Source organism: Heloderma suspectum, chromosome 1 (assembly GCF_057233095.1).
Source record: "Heloderma suspectum isolate Gila_16-S chromosome 1, 16-S_ref, whole genome shotgun sequence".
NCBI lineage: Eukaryota > Metazoa > Chordata > Lepidosauria > Squamata > Helodermatidae > Heloderma > Heloderma suspectum.
Window position 1 is genome coordinate 93,463,390 of NC_139458.1, and position 17,586 is coordinate 93,480,975.

The 17,586-nt window shown below is 47.1% G+C and overlaps 1 long non-coding RNA gene across 2 annotated transcripts; it reads right to left on the reverse strand.

Annotated features, from left to right (window-relative positions):
* Nucleotides 1-640: 640 nt before the first annotated feature.
* Nucleotides 641-6,020, reverse strand: LOC146357576 (uncharacterized). Of its 2 annotated transcripts, none has more exons than XR_014790408.1 (3): nt 5,557-6,020; nt 2,343-2,963; nt 641-785 (listed from the first exon to the last, which is right to left on the reverse strand). It is a non-coding gene; the product is annotated as an uncharacterized LOC146357576 (long non-coding RNA). The 2 variants fall into 2 exon arrangements; XR_014790406.1 differs by having other exon boundaries at nt 5,519-6,020.
* Between the last annotated feature and the right edge of the window lie 11,566 nt (nt 6,021-17,586).

A 17,586-nucleotide genomic window follows, 5' to 3' on the forward strand; every position in this document is an offset into this window, starting at 1 on the left:
AGGTCAGAGAGTGGGGTGGGGGGAAAGAAGGGGAGGAGCAAAAGGAAGAAATAACAGGAAACTACATTGTGGACTATAGAGATCCTGAGGCTAGCTGTGGGCTAGATTCCCATCCATTAACCAACTGCAGCACTGTCCCCTTCCAGTAACTTGCAGACGAGGTTGCAATATTCTCAACACCCGTGAAATAGGTTAGGCTGAGAATCAGTGACTGGGCCAAAGTGACCTAGTGAACTTCATGGCGGAGTCGGAACTAGAACCTGAGTCCCAGTCCAACACTCTTAACCACTACACCACACTGGCTTTCTAGGAAATGCAGGAAATGGTCCCTCTAACAATCCATTCTGAGAGAAGACTGTTTTCTTTTGTTCTGTTTCAGGTGTACTGACTTTGAAGACCACTATTTTTGGCTCCCCTCCTGAACCAGATCATAGTTATATGTGCAGGTTAAAAGTTCATAGTCCTGATGATCAAGCAGCCATAGGGAAAGTGGTGTAAGACGGATCAGTTTAATCTATGAACAAGATCTTTCCGAGGGTGCATTACATCCAGGCAAACCTCAGAGGAGAAGGGATGCTCTAATGAGGCTGTCACACTTCATTAACACATTTAATTGCTGGGTTTTATATGATTTGAAAACCTTTTCTGATTGGTAGCTATATCAGCAAAACTTTCCAAAGCAGCTGAGATTTGCATTTGGCAGCCACCTCCACATGGATCTGATTCCAGGCCTCGGCCAAAGAATGTCTCTAAGGGAAATTACAGAAGGCTAGAAGACAAAGCACCTGGAAAATAACAAGAAGGATATTAATAATACAGAATGCACCCTTGACTTTAACACGCGCCCAGGAGAAGCGAATGGAGGGGTTTACATGAACATTGGCAAAGCCATCTCAAAGTATCAGACTGTCACAGGAGAATAAAAAGCATTGCTCCATTGAATCAGGCTGCAATCCTCTAATGGTTCCCAGCAAGCCCTGTTCATCTCCATTGGGCTTGAGCCAACAGGAAACACTGAGGATTGGCTGTTTATTTGCAGGATCTGGATTTCTAGGACAGCTTTATGGTGATATTTCACACCAGTCAAAACAATAAGAAATCTTATTTCAATTGTGTGGCTACTTATCTATTTTTTTTCCTATGACTTTAAGCCAGGCCTGATGGATGCCTTCATTATTTCTTCCCCCGGTGCTTGCTAGTCTATTTTTATACTCACACTGGCCAAGCATTTCATGGCAACAAACCAAACACAGAATATATTATCAGTACAGGCATTAGCATTCAGGGTTACTTGATTTGGAGAGGTGACCGAGGCTGCGAATGCAATAGAATGGCCCTTTCAGGAGGAAAAGAGCAGGGAGGGGGATGTGGCAGGGGAGTTGGAAACTATGCTAGATCCTCTGGTTGTTGTTTTTAAATACAAATAGCTGTGCCTTGCTGAATTAAAGACACAGACCTATGGCTATACACTGCTTTTTAATATGAGCGTGCCATTTGCCTTGAGCCCCTTGCAGTGCTGATATATAAAATCAGCCAGAGAATCCTGCCTGTACTGCCAGCTTTCCACTGCACCTTCTTCCATGTCCTTAGCCCATAATCCCCACATGCCAACTGCTTGGTTACTTAAGCTGTGAAGATGCTGGGTCTTCACAGTTTTCAACAAGCAACATTTAGGGTGCAATCTTAGGCATGTTCAGACAGGAAAAAGTCCTATAACTCCCAGAATTCCCCAGCCAGTATGGCTGGCTAGGGAAGGTTGGGAGATTGAGGATGCCGAGTGCAGCCTCTGCATCTGTGTGTGTGTGTGTCTCAAAGTCAGAGTGCTCTAGTGTGCTTTCAGTGTTTCTGTCCAGCATAAGAGGGGAGCTTCTTTCCACCTGCTGGCAGGATATTTCATTACTGGAGCAGAGCTCTCCCTCCTGCTCAGTCTCATCTGAGCCAAACAGTAAGTGGGCTGTGAAGGTAAGGTAAGGTAAAATAGAGAGGCAGGTAGGGAGTGAGAATATGATGATTCTAGGGGAGAAGAAACTGAGAAGAGGAGCATGGTGTGGGGTTAAAATGATGTTTGGGCTGCCTTTAAGGGTGGGACCCTCTCAACACGGCATACAAGATAAAAGCAATACTAAGCGATGCATAATACAATAGACAAGCAATAAATAAATGTCCAGATACACTACTTTTTAAAAAGATAATACCAATAAAACCTGCAGCCCACAGTGAAAACAAGTGGGTCTTCATAGCCTTCCTGAATACCTGCAAAGAAAGACCTGATGAATCCCTGATGGAAAATGATTTCAGAGGTGCAGGGCCACTACTGAGAAGGCCCTCTTCCTTGTACTCACCAGTCTAACTGCCCTAGGTGGCAGGCTGGTGCAAAAGGCCTCTGCTGATGATCTCAGGGTGCAGGCAGGCTAGTACAGGAGAAGGCAGTCCTTCAAGTACCGAAGGTGGTCCATTCAAGAAATGGTGATGGGGTAGGAGGAAAACTGGATAGGAAAACAAAGTTAAGAATCTAGTATGAGCAGCATAGATGGAGATTAGTTTGGTTCTGATTCTTGACATATTTACCTCCAAGGTAAACTCCAGTGAAATTACTGTGATTTCATTTGGACATAGACACATGATACAAAGTGTCTCCTATCTATTGCTAATCTGCCAAGACCCTAGCAACCTTAAGTACTGAATAGCCACACTGAATATAGCACATAGTACATTCATAATGCCATAACTTTCTGTAACTGTTTCCAAGACAAACAGGCTTGTGCCCTCCTACTCCTGGCTTTCAGAATTCCAGGAGTCCTATAATAACATGTCAGTCAAGAAACAAACTATTTCTGCTTAGCTGGAATTTTGCAGCTGTTTTCTTCAGTATAACACAGAATGTGATAGATGAATTTCTGCCAGCTTCGGGGTGGTTCTCCTTTTTCCAAGTTGGAATGAATGCCTTGACCAAGCCACCTCCGCTGGAAAAGATCAAGCAGATAAAAGTAGATCCCTTTCCAACAGTGTTAATTATTTGAATACAGAAGTCTACCTTCCTCCCAACCCAAGTCTCTTTCCTGAAAATGGAAGGAGTGGAATATACCAGTAAACCTTCACTGAGCAGCTTGGAGAGATCTCAGGTTTCATTAGAAAGATCTTATCCAGCCCATTCAGGTGCAGAATATATGACTTCCAGCGACAGGAGGCCAGGCTGTGAAGGCTCCAACACTGTATTTCAGAGTGTGTCTGGAAAAGCAGTTACCCACTGTTGATGCCTCTATACTTTAGCACAGTAGTTTCCTATATTTCTGTCACAAGGGAACACTTTCTGCATTGACATGTCTGCTAAGGAATGTCTGTATGGCATACAGCAGCCTTCCCCAACCTGGGTCCCTCCAGATGTTTTAAACTACAACTCCCACCAGCCCCAGCCAGTGTGGCTAATGGGCACTGATCATGGGAGTTGCAATCCAAAACATCTGGAGGAGTCAGATTTGGGAAGTCTTGTCATAGAATATTTGAGCTGGAGATTTTTTTACAGTGCACAGTTACTTTACTGGCCACACCTAACAAATTTCCTCATTGCCTCTGATGAGCTAGGGAGCAGGGATGTTGGAGAAATCCACAACAGCTTTAAATGAGTTTGGATTTCTATGAATCCGACCTGTGGATTCTGCAGCTAATCAGCTTTTTCTGAGTTGTATGGACTTGCAAACTTTTTTTTACTTTTTCGGGGGGACTTATGCTAATGCACACGTGAAGTGCGCATTTGCAAACAGGAACAAAATTCTCGTGCATCCCTAAAAACAATCTGATTCTGTCAATGAGCAGACAAATGAAAGATGCCGGACAATCAGCAAAAAACAGATGGAATGGAATTAACAAAATCCATACATCCCTAGCTAGTAGTAGATCCTACTATTAATATATTAGCAACATTGGTAGCTAAGAATAGTAGTGGTGGGCACCAGGGAAGCTTGTCTACCATGACTGATCTTTCTATTGAGAAACTTCTCAGTACTAGAACTGTGCACAAATGGTCTCTCAAAATTCTCCAGCCTATTTGCGGGCAGAGAAATTGGGGCGGGGACAATTTCATCCTAGGGGAGGAGAAATTCTCCAACAATTTCTAACAGATAGGGCTTGTTATTGGCAGGAGTTGTAGCACAGGTTCTTTCTTTTTTCCTACGGGATTTTGTTTTATTGCACTGCTCCTGCAAGTGGCAACAACATCAACTATGTTGAGGCTTCTGCTTTTCTGAGGCAGATTTTTGAATTTCGTTTGGTGGTCTTTTTGAGCTTACCTAATCCCTGTGAGGTGGCCAAGGGTGCTGTGTGTTTTTTCTCTCTCTCTATTGCACATCTTCCCACTGCTCTGCAGCCTCTGAGACCACCTACACTGTCTGTCTGAACTGAAAAATCCCCATGGGAGGAATTGCCTCGTGACATCTTCCTCATGATGGCTTTAACTGAAGTGTGGGAAGCCGAGGAGGCTACAGGCTGACACAGAGATTACTGTACAATGACAGGCGGGACACTCACGCACACTCCTCAGCCACCTCGTAAGGAAGGTAAGCACAAGAACCCCAAGCCCAACCCATAAGAATTTCTCCAAAATGTCTCCTCCTTTGAATTTCTTTTCGAAAGCAATTTCCTTTCTATCAAATTGAATGAGAATGGTTGGAAAAAATGTGGGAGACATTTCCGGCACAGCACTATTCACTACTATCACAGACGGTAAGCTTTGTCTATGAACACCAAACTTTCACTTCTATTGTTTGTTTTCTTTTTATCATTTTACTTGAAGCCTCCTGATTTGCATCCTGTTTTTTTGTAATCTACACAGTTTTTAACACATGAAGAAGTGATATTGTAGCGCATGGCAAGCTGAACTGAAAGGGTTCAAGATCTGAGAGGCAAAACAGTTGTCTGCTCAACAAATACGTTGGTTGTAAAAAAGAAAAGAAAGGAAAAAAGCAGTCTGAGATGTGTACATAATCTGTGTATCTGGTCTAACGCTGGATTAACCATTATGCTAAAGACACGATTGCAGGAGTGGGCCACTTTTTTCTGTCGAGGGCCAAATTCTGTAGTGAGTAATCTGTGGGCGGGGGACACACATCAACGGTAAGTGGGGCTGAAGCCAGTTGTGGGTGAGGCCAGAGCAAAAGTGGGTGTGTCAGCCCCTTTTGCTTTATCTTTCTGCCACCCCCTTTTCTGTCTCTCTCTCCTTCTTGCCAGGGATCTGAGCTGATCACATCTAGAGGGCTTTTGAAATTAGGCCAAGGGCCGCATGCAGTCCTAGGGCTGCAGGTTGCACACCCTTGCTCTATAGAACAGAAATACACATTCAGATATGTCTTTTATCTATGGAAATATTTTTGAAGGAAAACACAGGTCAAAACATGTACCTGGTTTTAAGTATAAGAGCAGCAGGAAATTGCTGAAAACTGTTACTGACCCTGGTGTTGTGGGGGCAAGCACAATAAAGCCCTTTGCAAGTTCAAATAACTGCATATAGAACTGTGACTCTTACCCATATTTCTAGAATATTTTTGTGGTATTTCTTTTCACCTTTTGTTTGGAATTGCTTTGAACTTAATTTACAGATGATGCATTTCTCAGGATGCCTTGTCCTTGAGCAGGCTTCCCTGGATTCTTCTACGGAAACTGAAATTAGCAAGATTATAAAGATGACATTGTATGATATTGATCAAGATTAGTATTCTCTTCTGTTTGGCAGATGGAGCAGTGCTTTTCAATGCCAGAACCTTGCATTTGTTTTTACTATTATTGGACTACAATGACTGGTACCGACTCCTCCAGCTGGGAGCAGAGATATTTGCCTTGATGTGATTAGGTACCAAATCCAATATAATTATTTGCCTTTCATCTCAGAGCTCCTTGTTTCTCTCTGTCCCTCTCCTGTTTTCCTAACAGTGCTTCTGCGCAAACAGGGAGCCCAAGAGGCTGGAAGAAATGCTCCTTTGACAGTGCTGTGGCTACCCAGACTATTAACTTGTTGAGGGCGTAGTCCACTTTCCTAGCTCAGATGCCTTGCATCTGGAAGCAATTTTAGTTCATTTCTGCTACAGTAAATCCATTGCCAAGTAGAATGTTGTATCTGCACAGCATTTAAATTGTAATTTTCTACCCGTGTTAGTTTGTTGCGGCAAAAAGACTGTGGAAACTTAAAAGACTAACAGATTTATCGGAGCATAAGCTTTAAGGTGCCACAAGACATTTTGTTGTATAAAATGTCATCCTGCAATGTTCAGTACTAGAGAATTGGGGTCCATGATGGTAATTGTAATTAACTGAGATATGGCCATCATTATGACAGCCCAGGATAGCACCCAGGTACTGTAAGGACTTTGAGAGGACTTTGGATCACACACAGGGCTGGCCTCACCATTTGGGCAGGGTGAGGAAGCGTCCTAAGGTGGTAGGTGCTGGGGGGTGAGTGGTGAGGGAGGACAGAGCTCTGTATGCCTTGTGGTGTGTCCAGAACCTCTAACCTAGCTGGCTGCCCTCGGAGTAGTAGAGGATGCTGACCCATTGCCGATGTTGAAGATTCAACTGTCAGTATGGCCAACTTTTGTACATGGAAGCAGTGCTGGCTCCAGGTTTTAGAGGGCCGCTGGGCAAGAAACCTCCCTCTGTGACTCTACCTTCTTACCAGCAGTGCCACTAGCCACTCCACTCCTTCTCTTTCACATCAATGCTACCACTTGGTTCCTTGATAGGCAGAGAGCTGGTGAGTAAGTAGACAGCTGTATCTCCTGCTCTTCCTTCACGCCTGGGCCAGAAGGAGAGGCAGCTCAACAAGCAGTTGAGGAGCTGCTCAACAAGGAGCCTGGGGAAGGAGGACCAGCCAGCAGCTGCACCAGGTGATCCTGAGCCTGAGCCTGCTTCTGCCCCCGCCCACAGGTACTTAAGGCGGGGCTGCCAGAGGCTGCTCGGGAAGGAGCCTGGGGAAGGAGGACCAGCCAGCAGCTGCACCGGGTGATCCTGAGCCTGCTTCTGCCCCCGCCCACAGGTACTTAAGGCGGGGCTGCCAGAGGCTGCTCGGAAGGAGCCTGGGGAAGGAGGACCAGCCAGCAGCTGCACCGGGTGATCCTGAGCCTGAGCCTGCTTCTGCCCCCGCCCACAGGTACTTAAGGCGGGGCTGCCAGAGGCTGCTCGGGAAGGAGCCTGGGGAAGGAGGACCAGCCAGCAGCTGCACCGGGTGATCCTGAGCCTGCTTCTGCCCCCGCCCACAGGTACTTAAGGCGGGGCTGCCAGAGGCTGCTCGGAAGGAGCCTGGGGAAGGAGGACCAGCCAGCAGCTGCACTGGGTGATCCTGAGCCTGAGCCTGCTTCTGCCCCCGCCCACAGGTACTTAAGGCGGGGCTGCCAGAGGCACTTAGCGTCGCACTTGGAGTCGCAAGATCTACCCACCTGCCTCTCCAGAGACACCAGCAGCAAATAGCAGCAGCAGCAGAGGGCAGCAGCTTTAAAGACCAGGGGAAGGGGCAAACATGGACTATCTGCTCCTTCTTTGCTGCTGTTCTCTTTTATCTCTTTTATATTCTTTTAAACTGTTGTATATTTTATATCTTAATATTTTAATATGTGCCTGGGAGGACTATTGGACAACTCAGGGGGTGGGGGAGGTGCCACCATAACTGTGGTCATGGGCAGGGGGAGGTATGGCGTTGGGGGATTAACAGGCCAGCTGAGGAGAAGAGGGGCTAGACACCTTACAGCTGTCCCCTCTTCTGGTTCTTCCCCCAACCTGATGGTTCCTGGCAGCCTTACCAGTCTGCCCTCGGGTCTGGTGGTGCTGCTGCTGAATGCCAGGTCGGCCCAAAATAAGACCTCCCTCATCCATGATTTGATTGTGGATGAGGGGGCTGACCTGGCATGTATTACTGATACCTGGGTGGGGGAACTGGGAGGGGTCACTCTCTCCCAGCTGTGCCCTCCTGGGTACTCAGTGCAGCACCAACACCGACTTGAGGGTCGGGGAGAGGGGGTTGCCGTGGTCTATAGGAATTCAATCTCCCTCTCCAGGCTTCCTGCTCATTCGAGTGCAGATCTTGAGTGTCTGTACCTTGTGTTGGGTACCCGGGACAGATTAGGGATTCTGTTGGTGTACCGCCCACCCCGCTGCCCATCGGACTCCCTGCCTGAGCTGACGGAGGTGGTCTCGGACTTGGTGTTGAGGACCCCCAGGATGATGGTCCTGGGGGATCTCAACTTCCATGCCGAAGCCGCTGTATCCGGGGCGGCTCAGGACTTCATGGCCGCCATGACAACCATGGGGCTGTCCCAACATGTCATTGGCCCAACGCATATAAAAGGACACACACTTGATCTGGTTTTCTCGACTGGGCAGGAGGATGGTGATCTGAAGGTAGAGGAATTAACATCTGTCCCTTTGTCAGGGTCAGATCACTTCCTGCTGAGGTTTAGACTTCTGGTGGCCTTTCCCCTCTGCAAGGGTGGGGGACCTATTAAAATGGTCCGCCCCCGGAGATTAATGGATTTCAATGGATTCCAGAGGGCTCTGGGGGATTTTCCTGCTGGTATGGCTGGTGCTCCTGTCGAAGCCCAGGTCGCTCTGTGGAATGCAGAGATGACTCGGGCGGTTGACACGATCGCACCCAAGCGCCCTCTCCCTCTGAGCAGAGCCCGGCCAGCTCCTTGGTATACACCTGAGCTGAGGGCAATGAAGCAAGAGGGGAGACGGCTAGAACGCAGGTGGAGGAAAACTTGTGCTGAGTCTGACCGAACACAGGTAAGAGCCCACTATCGAGCCTACTCTGTGGCGGTGAGGGTGGCAAAGAGGCAGTTCTTTTCCACCAGCATTGCATCTTCTCAGTGTCGCCCAGCGGAGCTTTTCCGAGTGGTTCGCGGCCTGTTACATTCTGGGCCAGGGAGTGAGATGGTGGAACCCTCGGTAGCACGCTGTGACGAGTTTGCACGGCACTTTGAGGATAAAGTCGCTCAGATTCGTCATGAATTGGACACCACCATTAATGCAGTTCCATTGGTAGAGGCGTTCAGAGCACCGTCTGGTCCAGTTTTATTGGATGAGTTTCAGTTACTGAGGCCTGAGGATGCGGACAAGGTGCTTGGCCAAGTCTGATCGACCACTTGTGTGCTTGACCCTTGCCCTTCATGGCTTATTAAATCAAACAAGGAGGGGTTGTCCGGCTGAGTCCAGGAGGTTGTAAATTCCTCCTTGAGAGAGGGAGTGGTGCCTGCCGCTTTAAAAGAGGCAGTAATTAGACCACTCCTGAAAAAGCCTAACCTGGACCCAGAGGATGTTAACAATTATAGGCCAGTGGCCAACATCCCCTTCCTGGGCAAGGTGCTTGAGCGGGTGGTTGTAGGACAGCTCCAGGCACTCTTGAATGAAACGGATTATCTAGATCCATTTCAATCGGGCTTCAGGCCTGGTTTTGGAATGGAAACTGCCTTGGTCGCCCTGTGGGATGACCTCTGCCGGGAGAGGGACAGGGGGAGTGCGACCCTGTTGATTCTCCTGGACCTCTCAGCGGCTTTCGATACCATCGACCATGGTATCCTTCTGGATAGGTTGTCTGGGTTGGGAGTTGGAGGCACTGCACTACAGTGGTTCCGCTCCTACTTGGATGGCCGATTCCAGAAGGTGGTGCTGGGGGATTATTGCTCTGTGCCATGGCAATTGTGCCATGGGGTTCCACAGGGCTCTATTCTATCCCCCATGCTGTTTAACATCTACATGAAACCGCTGGGGGAGGTTATCCGGAGGTGTGGGCTGAGGTGCCATCAATATGCGGATGACACCCAGCTCTACCTCTCTTTCTCATCAAAACCAGGTGAGGCAGTGGCTGTTCTGAACCAGTGCCTGGGCACGGTAATGGACTGGATGAGGGCCAATAAACTGAAACTCAATCCAGACAAGACGGAGGTACTGTTAGTGGGTGGTTCGTCTGCACGGCTAGGTGATATTCAACCTGTTCTGGAGGGGGTTGCACTCCCCCTAAAGGATCAGGTTCGTAGTTTGGGGGTGCTCTTGGATCCAGAACTGTCACTTGAGGCACAGGTGAACTCAGTGGCACGGAGCACTTTTTATCAGCTTAGGCTGGTATACCAACTACGCCCTTATCTGGACAGAGATAGCCTAGCTACAGTTATCCATGCTCTGATAACTTCTCGTCTGGATTACTGCAATGCGTTATACGTGGGGCTGCCTTTGAAAACGGTCCGGAAACTTCAGCTGGTCCAAAATAGGGCAGCAAGATTGTTAACAGGGACTGGCCTGCGAGCTCATATTACGCCAGTACTTTTCCAGCTGCACTGGCTGCCGGTCCATTTCCGGGCCCGATTCAAAGTGCTGGTGTTAACATTCAAAGCCCTTAATGGCTTGGGGCCAGGTTACCTGAAGGATCGCCTCCTCCCATATGTGCCTGCCCGGACCTTAAGATCATCATCAGCGGCCCTTCTCCGTGAGCCCCTGCCAAAGGAAGTGAGGCGGGTGGCTACTAGGAGGAGGGCTTTTTCTGTTGTGGCACCCCGGCTCTGGAATGAGCTCCCTAGTGAGGTTCGCCTGGTGCCTACATTGTACTCCTTTCGGCGCCAGGTGAAGACCTTTTTATTTTCCCAGGCATTTTAGCTTTCTAAATTTTTATCTTTGCTGTTTTAAATCTGTATTTTAAACTCCTGTACTGCTGCTAGGTTTTATTGTGGTTGTATTGTTATATTGTGGTTTTAATGTTCTATATATTTTAAATTGTTTTATTGTGTGTTGTTTGGTTTTAGTTTTTGTGAACCGCCCAGAGAGCTTCGGCTATTGGGCGGTATAGAAATGAAATAAATAAATAAATAAATAACGATGGTGAAGAGCATGAGCAGGTCCAGAGGGCTCTTGTCAGGAGGCCCCCTGCTGGGGTTAGGGCCCTCAGCAGGTGGCCAACCATGCCGGCCTTCGACACCAGCCCTGCATGGAAGTGAATTTGGGGGGGGAGGACCTGGCTCTGAATCAGAGAGCTTCCACTATTGGGTGGTATAGAAATGTAATAATATATCAATAAATCACAGAGACCTGTTGTTATACCCAAAACTATGGATTTCTTCACAGGGGAGGCTCAGTCACCCAACATCATTCATTCATTCATTCATTTAAAATATTTATATAATGCCCTTCATTATCAAATCATCTCATATCTGGGCTAAGTTAGCATCTGCAATAGTCATATCTAGATGCGTATTTTCCTACCCAGGGCTCCTGATTGGCTTGAGCTGGAGGCTGGAGCTGAAAGTGCAGTAAACAGAAGATGGTTTTCTACTGACCTGACAAAGAAGGCTGGGCTCCCAGTTAAGAGTCCACAAATTCACTTGGCATAGTCGTCATGGTGACTGCCTTTTACCTCTCTAGCATTTCTCCCTCCCCCTGCCATCTCTGACTTCATGCTTCATTTTGCATGCTCAAAATTTCAAAATGCAGCATAACGTCAAAAATGACATCCTGAGCCTTCAAACTGGGAGAGATAGGTTGATCTTGACCTCCATGCTATGCTACAGAAACCCCCCAAATGCCCCTGGACTGGAGTGCAGTGCAAAGTCAGAGACAAGCCCCTATCCTTCCCTCAGATTTTCTGCAGATGCCAGAGCACCAAGGTCAGCCAGAATGTGTGCATGCACACTCCTAATGTTTCCACCTGGCCAATCCCGAGGCATCATACTACCTTCATACTAATGGCAGGGGTGAATCTTATGCACCCTTACTCAGGTAGGCCCAATGCTTGTGTTAAGGCAGGGATGGAAAACCTGCAACCCTCCAAATGTTGTTGGACTCCAGCTCCCATGAAGCCCCAGCCATCATGGCTGGTGGTCAGGGATGATGGGAGTTGTAGTCCAGCAACATCTGTAGGGCCACAGGTTTCCCCTGCATTAAGTAGAAGGCTAGTCGAGTGATTGGCACAAGGCCATCCTAGATGTAAAAGGAGGGGCATAGGGTAGAGCGTGTGCTTGGCCCAGGTTCCAGGTCTCAGGTTCAATCTCCAGCATCTCAAGGCAGGGCTAGAAAGAATCCTGAAATGAACACTCTACCCAACTATGTCCCCTTGGCGGATAGGTCTGCATACTCTACAAACAATACAAACACTCTACCTCCAGTCAGACATCCCTGCAGAAATAGTAATAAACAACTAGCTCCAGTGGTAAAGCACCTAGAGGACAAATGTGGTTTTGTTCTGGAGTAAATTGCCCCTCTTATGATGTCACTGGTTGCAATTCAAGGGCTAAAGGGCTGTAGCTCAGTGGCCGAGCACCTGCTTGGCATACAGAAGGCCCCAGGTTCAATCCCCGGCATCTCCAGGGAGGGCTAGGAAGGAATCCTGCCCAGTGGAGGCTGGTGGCTCCCATGTCAGTGGGACAGTGCATCCACTCTGAGTTTCAGTCAGAATCAGTCAGAACTCTTAAGGAGCTAACCAAAGTGCTGAACCCTATCCCCAAACTGGGATCAGCACCTTGGACAAGCCCGTTAGAGTTCTGACTGGAACCCAGAGCAGATTCATTGCCCCACTGACATAGGAGCCACCAGCGTCCACTGATCCTACCTCAAACGCTGCAGAGCTGATGCCAGTCAGTGTCGACAATACCGGGCTAGATGGACCAAAGGTCTCCTTCTGATCTGTGCTTTAGGAAGCAGCTGGACACACATAGTTATTTATCACTATACAAGCCTAGTGTTTGTACTGTGAGCATCTTTCCTTGCTTGAAAAGGTAAAAAGAAAAAAAGATTAATAACAAGGCTATTTATAGCAGAGTTTCCACTTACTCCTGCTTCTCCAGGCCTTGTTGTTGTTGTTGTTGTTGTTCAGTCGTTCAGTCGCGTCTGACTCTTTGTGACCCCATGCGCCAGGCCTTCCTGTCCTGCGCTCTCTCTCGGAGCGTGCTCAAGTCCATATTCATTGCATCAGTGATGCTATCTAGCCATCTCATCCTCTGCCGTCCCCTTCTCCTTTTGCCTTCAGTCTTTCCAAGCATCAGGGTCTTTTCCAGGGAGTTTTCTCTTCACATCAGGTGGCCAAAATATTTGAGCTTCAGCTTCAGTATCTGTCCTTCCAAGGAGCACTCAGGGTTGATTTCCTTTAGGATGGACTGATTTGACTTCCTTGCAGTCCAGGGGACTCGTAAGAGTCTTCTCCAGCACCACAGTTCGAAAGCATCAATTCTTCGGCGCTCAGCCTTCCTTATAGTCCAGCTCTCACAGCCAAACATTACTACGGGGAAAACCATAGCTTTGATTATATGGACCTTTGTCGGCAAGGTGATGTCTCTGCTTCTTACTATGCTGTCTAGGTTTGCCATAGCTTTCCTCCCAAGGAGCAAGCGTCTTTTAATTTCATGGCTACAGTCACCGTCTGTGGTGATCTTGGAGCCCAAGAAAATAAAATCTGTCACTGCTTCCATTTCTTCCCCTTCTATATGCCAGGATGTGATGGGGCCAGATGCCATGATTTTAGTTTTTTAATGTTGAGTTTCAAACCAGCTTTTGCACTCTCCTCTTTCACCCTCAACAGGAGGCTCTTGAGATCCTCTCCGCTTTCTGCCATTAGGGTGGTATCATCTGCGTATCTGAGGTTGTTGATAATTCTCCTGGCAATCTTAATTCCGACCTGTGATTCATCCAACCCGGCGTTTCTCATGATGTACTCTGCATATAAGTTAAATAATCAGGGCGACAATATGCAGCCTTGTCGTACTCCTTTCCCAAGTTTGAACCAATTGGCTGTTCCATGTCTGGTTCTCACTGTTGCTTCTTGACCCTTGTACAGGTTTCTCAGGAGACAGGTAAGGTGCTCTGGTACTCCCAGCTCTTTCAGAATTTGCCACAGTTTGTTGTGTTCCACACAATCAAAGGCTTTACCGTAGTCAATGAAGCAGAAATAGATGTTTTTCTGGAATTCTCTTGCTTTCTCCAGGATCCAGAGAAAGTTGGCGATTTGATCTCTAGTTCCTCTGCCTCTTCGAAACCCAGCTTGTACTTCCAGTAGTTCTCGGTTCACATAGTGCTGAAGCCTAGCTTGAAGGATTTTGAGCATCACCTTGCTGGCATGTGAAATGAGCGCAATTGTACTGTAATTTGAACACTTTTTGGTGTTGCCCTTCTTTGGAATTGGAATGTAAACTGACCTTTTCCAGTCTTGTGGCCACTGTTGAGTGTTCTAAATTTGTTGGCGTATTGAGTTCAGCACTTTAACAGCATCATCTTTTAGGATTTTAAATAGCTCAGCTGGGATACTGTCATCTCCGCTAGCTTTGTTGTTACTAATGCTTCCTAAGGCCCACTTGATTTCACTCTCTAGGATGTCTGGCTCAAGTTCAGTGACTGCACTATCATGGCTATCAGGGATATTCAGATCTTTCCTGTATAGTTTTTCTGTGTATTCTTTCCACCTGTTCTTAATCTCATCTGCTTCTGTTAGGTCCCTGCCTTCTTTGTCCTTTATCATGCTCGTCTTTGCACAAAATGTTCCCTTGATCTCCGATTTTCTTGAAGAGATCTCTAGTCTTTCCCATTCTGTTGTTTTCCTCGATTTCTTTGCATTGTTCATTTAAGAAGGCCTTCTTGTCTCTCCTTGCTATTCTCTGGAATTCTGCATTTAGTTGGATATATCTTCCCCTTTCTCCCTTGCTTTTCGCTTCCCTTCTTTCCTCAGCTACTTGAAAAGCCTTTTCAGACAGCCACTTTGCTTTCTTGCATTTCTTTTTCTTTGGGATGGATTTCGTTGCTGCCTCCTGAAAGATGTTACGGACCTCCGTCCATAGTTCCTCAGGCACTCTGTCTATCAGGTCTAATCCCTGAAATCTATTCCTCACCTCCACTGTATATTCATAAGGGATATGAATTAGGTCATACCTGAATGGTTTAGTGGTTTTCCCTACGTTCTTCAATTTAAGCCGAAATTTTGCAACAAGAAGCTCATGATCTGAGCCACAGTCAGCTACAGGTCTTGTATTGTATTGACTGTATAGAGCTTCTCCATCTTTGGCTGCAAAGGACATAATCAATCTGATTTCAATATTCACCATCTGGTGATGTCCATGTGTAGAGTCACCTCTTGTGCTGTTGGAAAAGAGTGTTTGCTATGATTAGTGTGTTCTCTTGGAAAAACTCTATTAGCCTTTGTCCTGCTTCATTTTGTACACCAAGACCATGCCTGCCTGTTATCCCGGTGATTTCTTGACTTCCTACTTGAGCATTCCAATCCCTTATGATGAAGAGGACATCTTTTTCTGGTGTTCTAGTAGGTGTTGTAGGTCTTCATAGAACCAATCAACTTCAGCTTCTTCAGCCTCAGTGGTTGGGGCATAGACTTGAATTATTGTGATGTTGAATGGTTTGCCTTGGATTCGTACTGAGATCATACTATCGTTTTTGAGATTGTACCTCAGTACTGCTTTTCCCACCCTTTTGTTGACTATGAGTTCTACTCCATTTCTTCTAAGGGATTCTTGCCCACAGTAGTAGATATGATGGTCACCTGAATTAAATTCACCCATGCTTGTCCATTTTAGTTCGCTGATTCCCAAGATGTCGATGTTCAATCTTGCCATCTCATGTTTGACCACCTCCAGCTTACCTTGAATCATTGATCTTACATTCCAGGTTCCTAAACAATATTGTTCTTTACAGCATCGGATTTTCTTTTCGCCACCAGACACATCCACAGCTGAGTGTCCTTTCAGCTTTGGCCCAGCCGCTTCACTCTTTCTGGCGCTACTTGGAAATACCCTCTGCTCTTCCCCAGTAGTATATTGGACACCTTCTGACCTGAGGGGCTCATCTTCTGGCATCATCTCTTTTAGCCTTGTGATACGTTCCATGGGGTTTTCTTGGCAGGAATACTGGAGTGGGTTGCCATTTCCTTCTCCAGTGGACCACATTTTGTCAGAACTCTCTGTCATGTCCTATCCATCTTGGGTGGCCCTGCATGGCATAGCTTATGGCTTCACTGAGTTACGCAAGCCCGTTCGCCACAACAAGGCAGTGATGCATGAAGGGGTCTCCAGGCCTATTGTGCTTCTTTTAAGGTAGGAAAATCCTTTGTCTTCTTTAGCTAACTCATTATGTGTTGATTTATAGAACAGTGCAAACCTAGACAGCATAGCAGAGACATCAACGTGCCGACAAAGGTTCGTATAATCAAAGCTATGGTTTTCCCTGTAGCAACATATGGCTGTGAGAGCTGGACTATATGGAAGGCTGAGCGCCAAAGAATTGATGCTTTTGAACTGTGGTGCTGGAGAAGACTCTTACGATTCCCCTGTACTGCAAGGAGGTCAAATCAGTCCATCCTAAAGGAAATCAACCCTGACTGCTCATTGGAAGGACAGATACTGAAGCTGAAGCTCAAATATTTTGGCTACCTAATGCGAAGAGAAAACTCCCTGGAAAAGACACTGATGCTGGGAAAGGTTGAAAGCAAAGGGAGACGGGAACGGCAGAGGATGAGATAGCTAGATAGCATCACCGATGCAATGAATATGGACTTGAACACGCTTCGGGAGAGAGCGGAGGACAGGAAGGCCTGTCATGCTGTGGTCCAGGAGGTCACGAAGAGTCGGACACGACTGAACGACTGAACAACAACAACTGTGAGGAGGAAACTGCAGGAGCCAAACTTTCCAGGTGGCAGCAGCTCATTCTTCTGCTCCTGGTGTAAGCAGGGAAGCGTGAGCTTCTGACAAGATGCTAGTCTCTAAGGGAAGGAACTGGTAATCACTGGCAGAAGATTATCCGGCCACTCCCTGCTGTGGGACACGGGAGCAACAATGAGACTCTGAAGGGGCTAGGATTTTGCAGTCCTGCAAAAGGATGTTGCAAGCTTTGTAAGGAAATGCTGATGGTAGGCAAGAGGAGTGCACAGGCAGGGGAAATGGTGGAAAACCTTGCTACCATTACTGCAGCTTTAATGTGAGGTAACCTTCCTGCAGGATATAATCCTCATGCTGTTTGCCTGCCTGCCTTTCTTACCTTCCAGCGACAGGGCCACAACATGCCAATGCAATACAGAGGTATGTTTGGAAGTATTATCTGTATCAGGGATGGGCAACTGGTGACCTGTGTGGTTGCTCAGGCCACTGTACAGGTGCTAACTGTTGATGGGCAACTTCAAGGCTTTCTCTCCTTATGGTCCTTGGACTTTAAACCAGACTTGGACTGGAATCTTTCAAATAGAGGACTGTCCTCTGATAGCTGTCCAAAACAGAGGACTGCCCTCTGTAAAGCAGGACATCTGGCCACTGTATAAAATGTGTGTGCGCATGTGCACGCACATGTATGGAAGAACACACAAACTGCTGTTTGGGAAAATGTGAGAAAATGTGATTTCCCTGAAACAGATGTTTTTACTGGGACTGCCCCTGCCTCAATAACTTGGATTCCATCCAGTGACTTTGTACTAATTGTGTATGCCTTACCAAATCATGCAAACATCTAGACAGTCAGTCCCCTTGATGGGAGAAGAGATCCCTAGTATATGTTGGACCCAAGCCATTCTACAAAGCCATTTCTTCCTCAGAAGACCATACAGCCTGTTGTCTGCCCAAAGGCTCATTGGTGAAA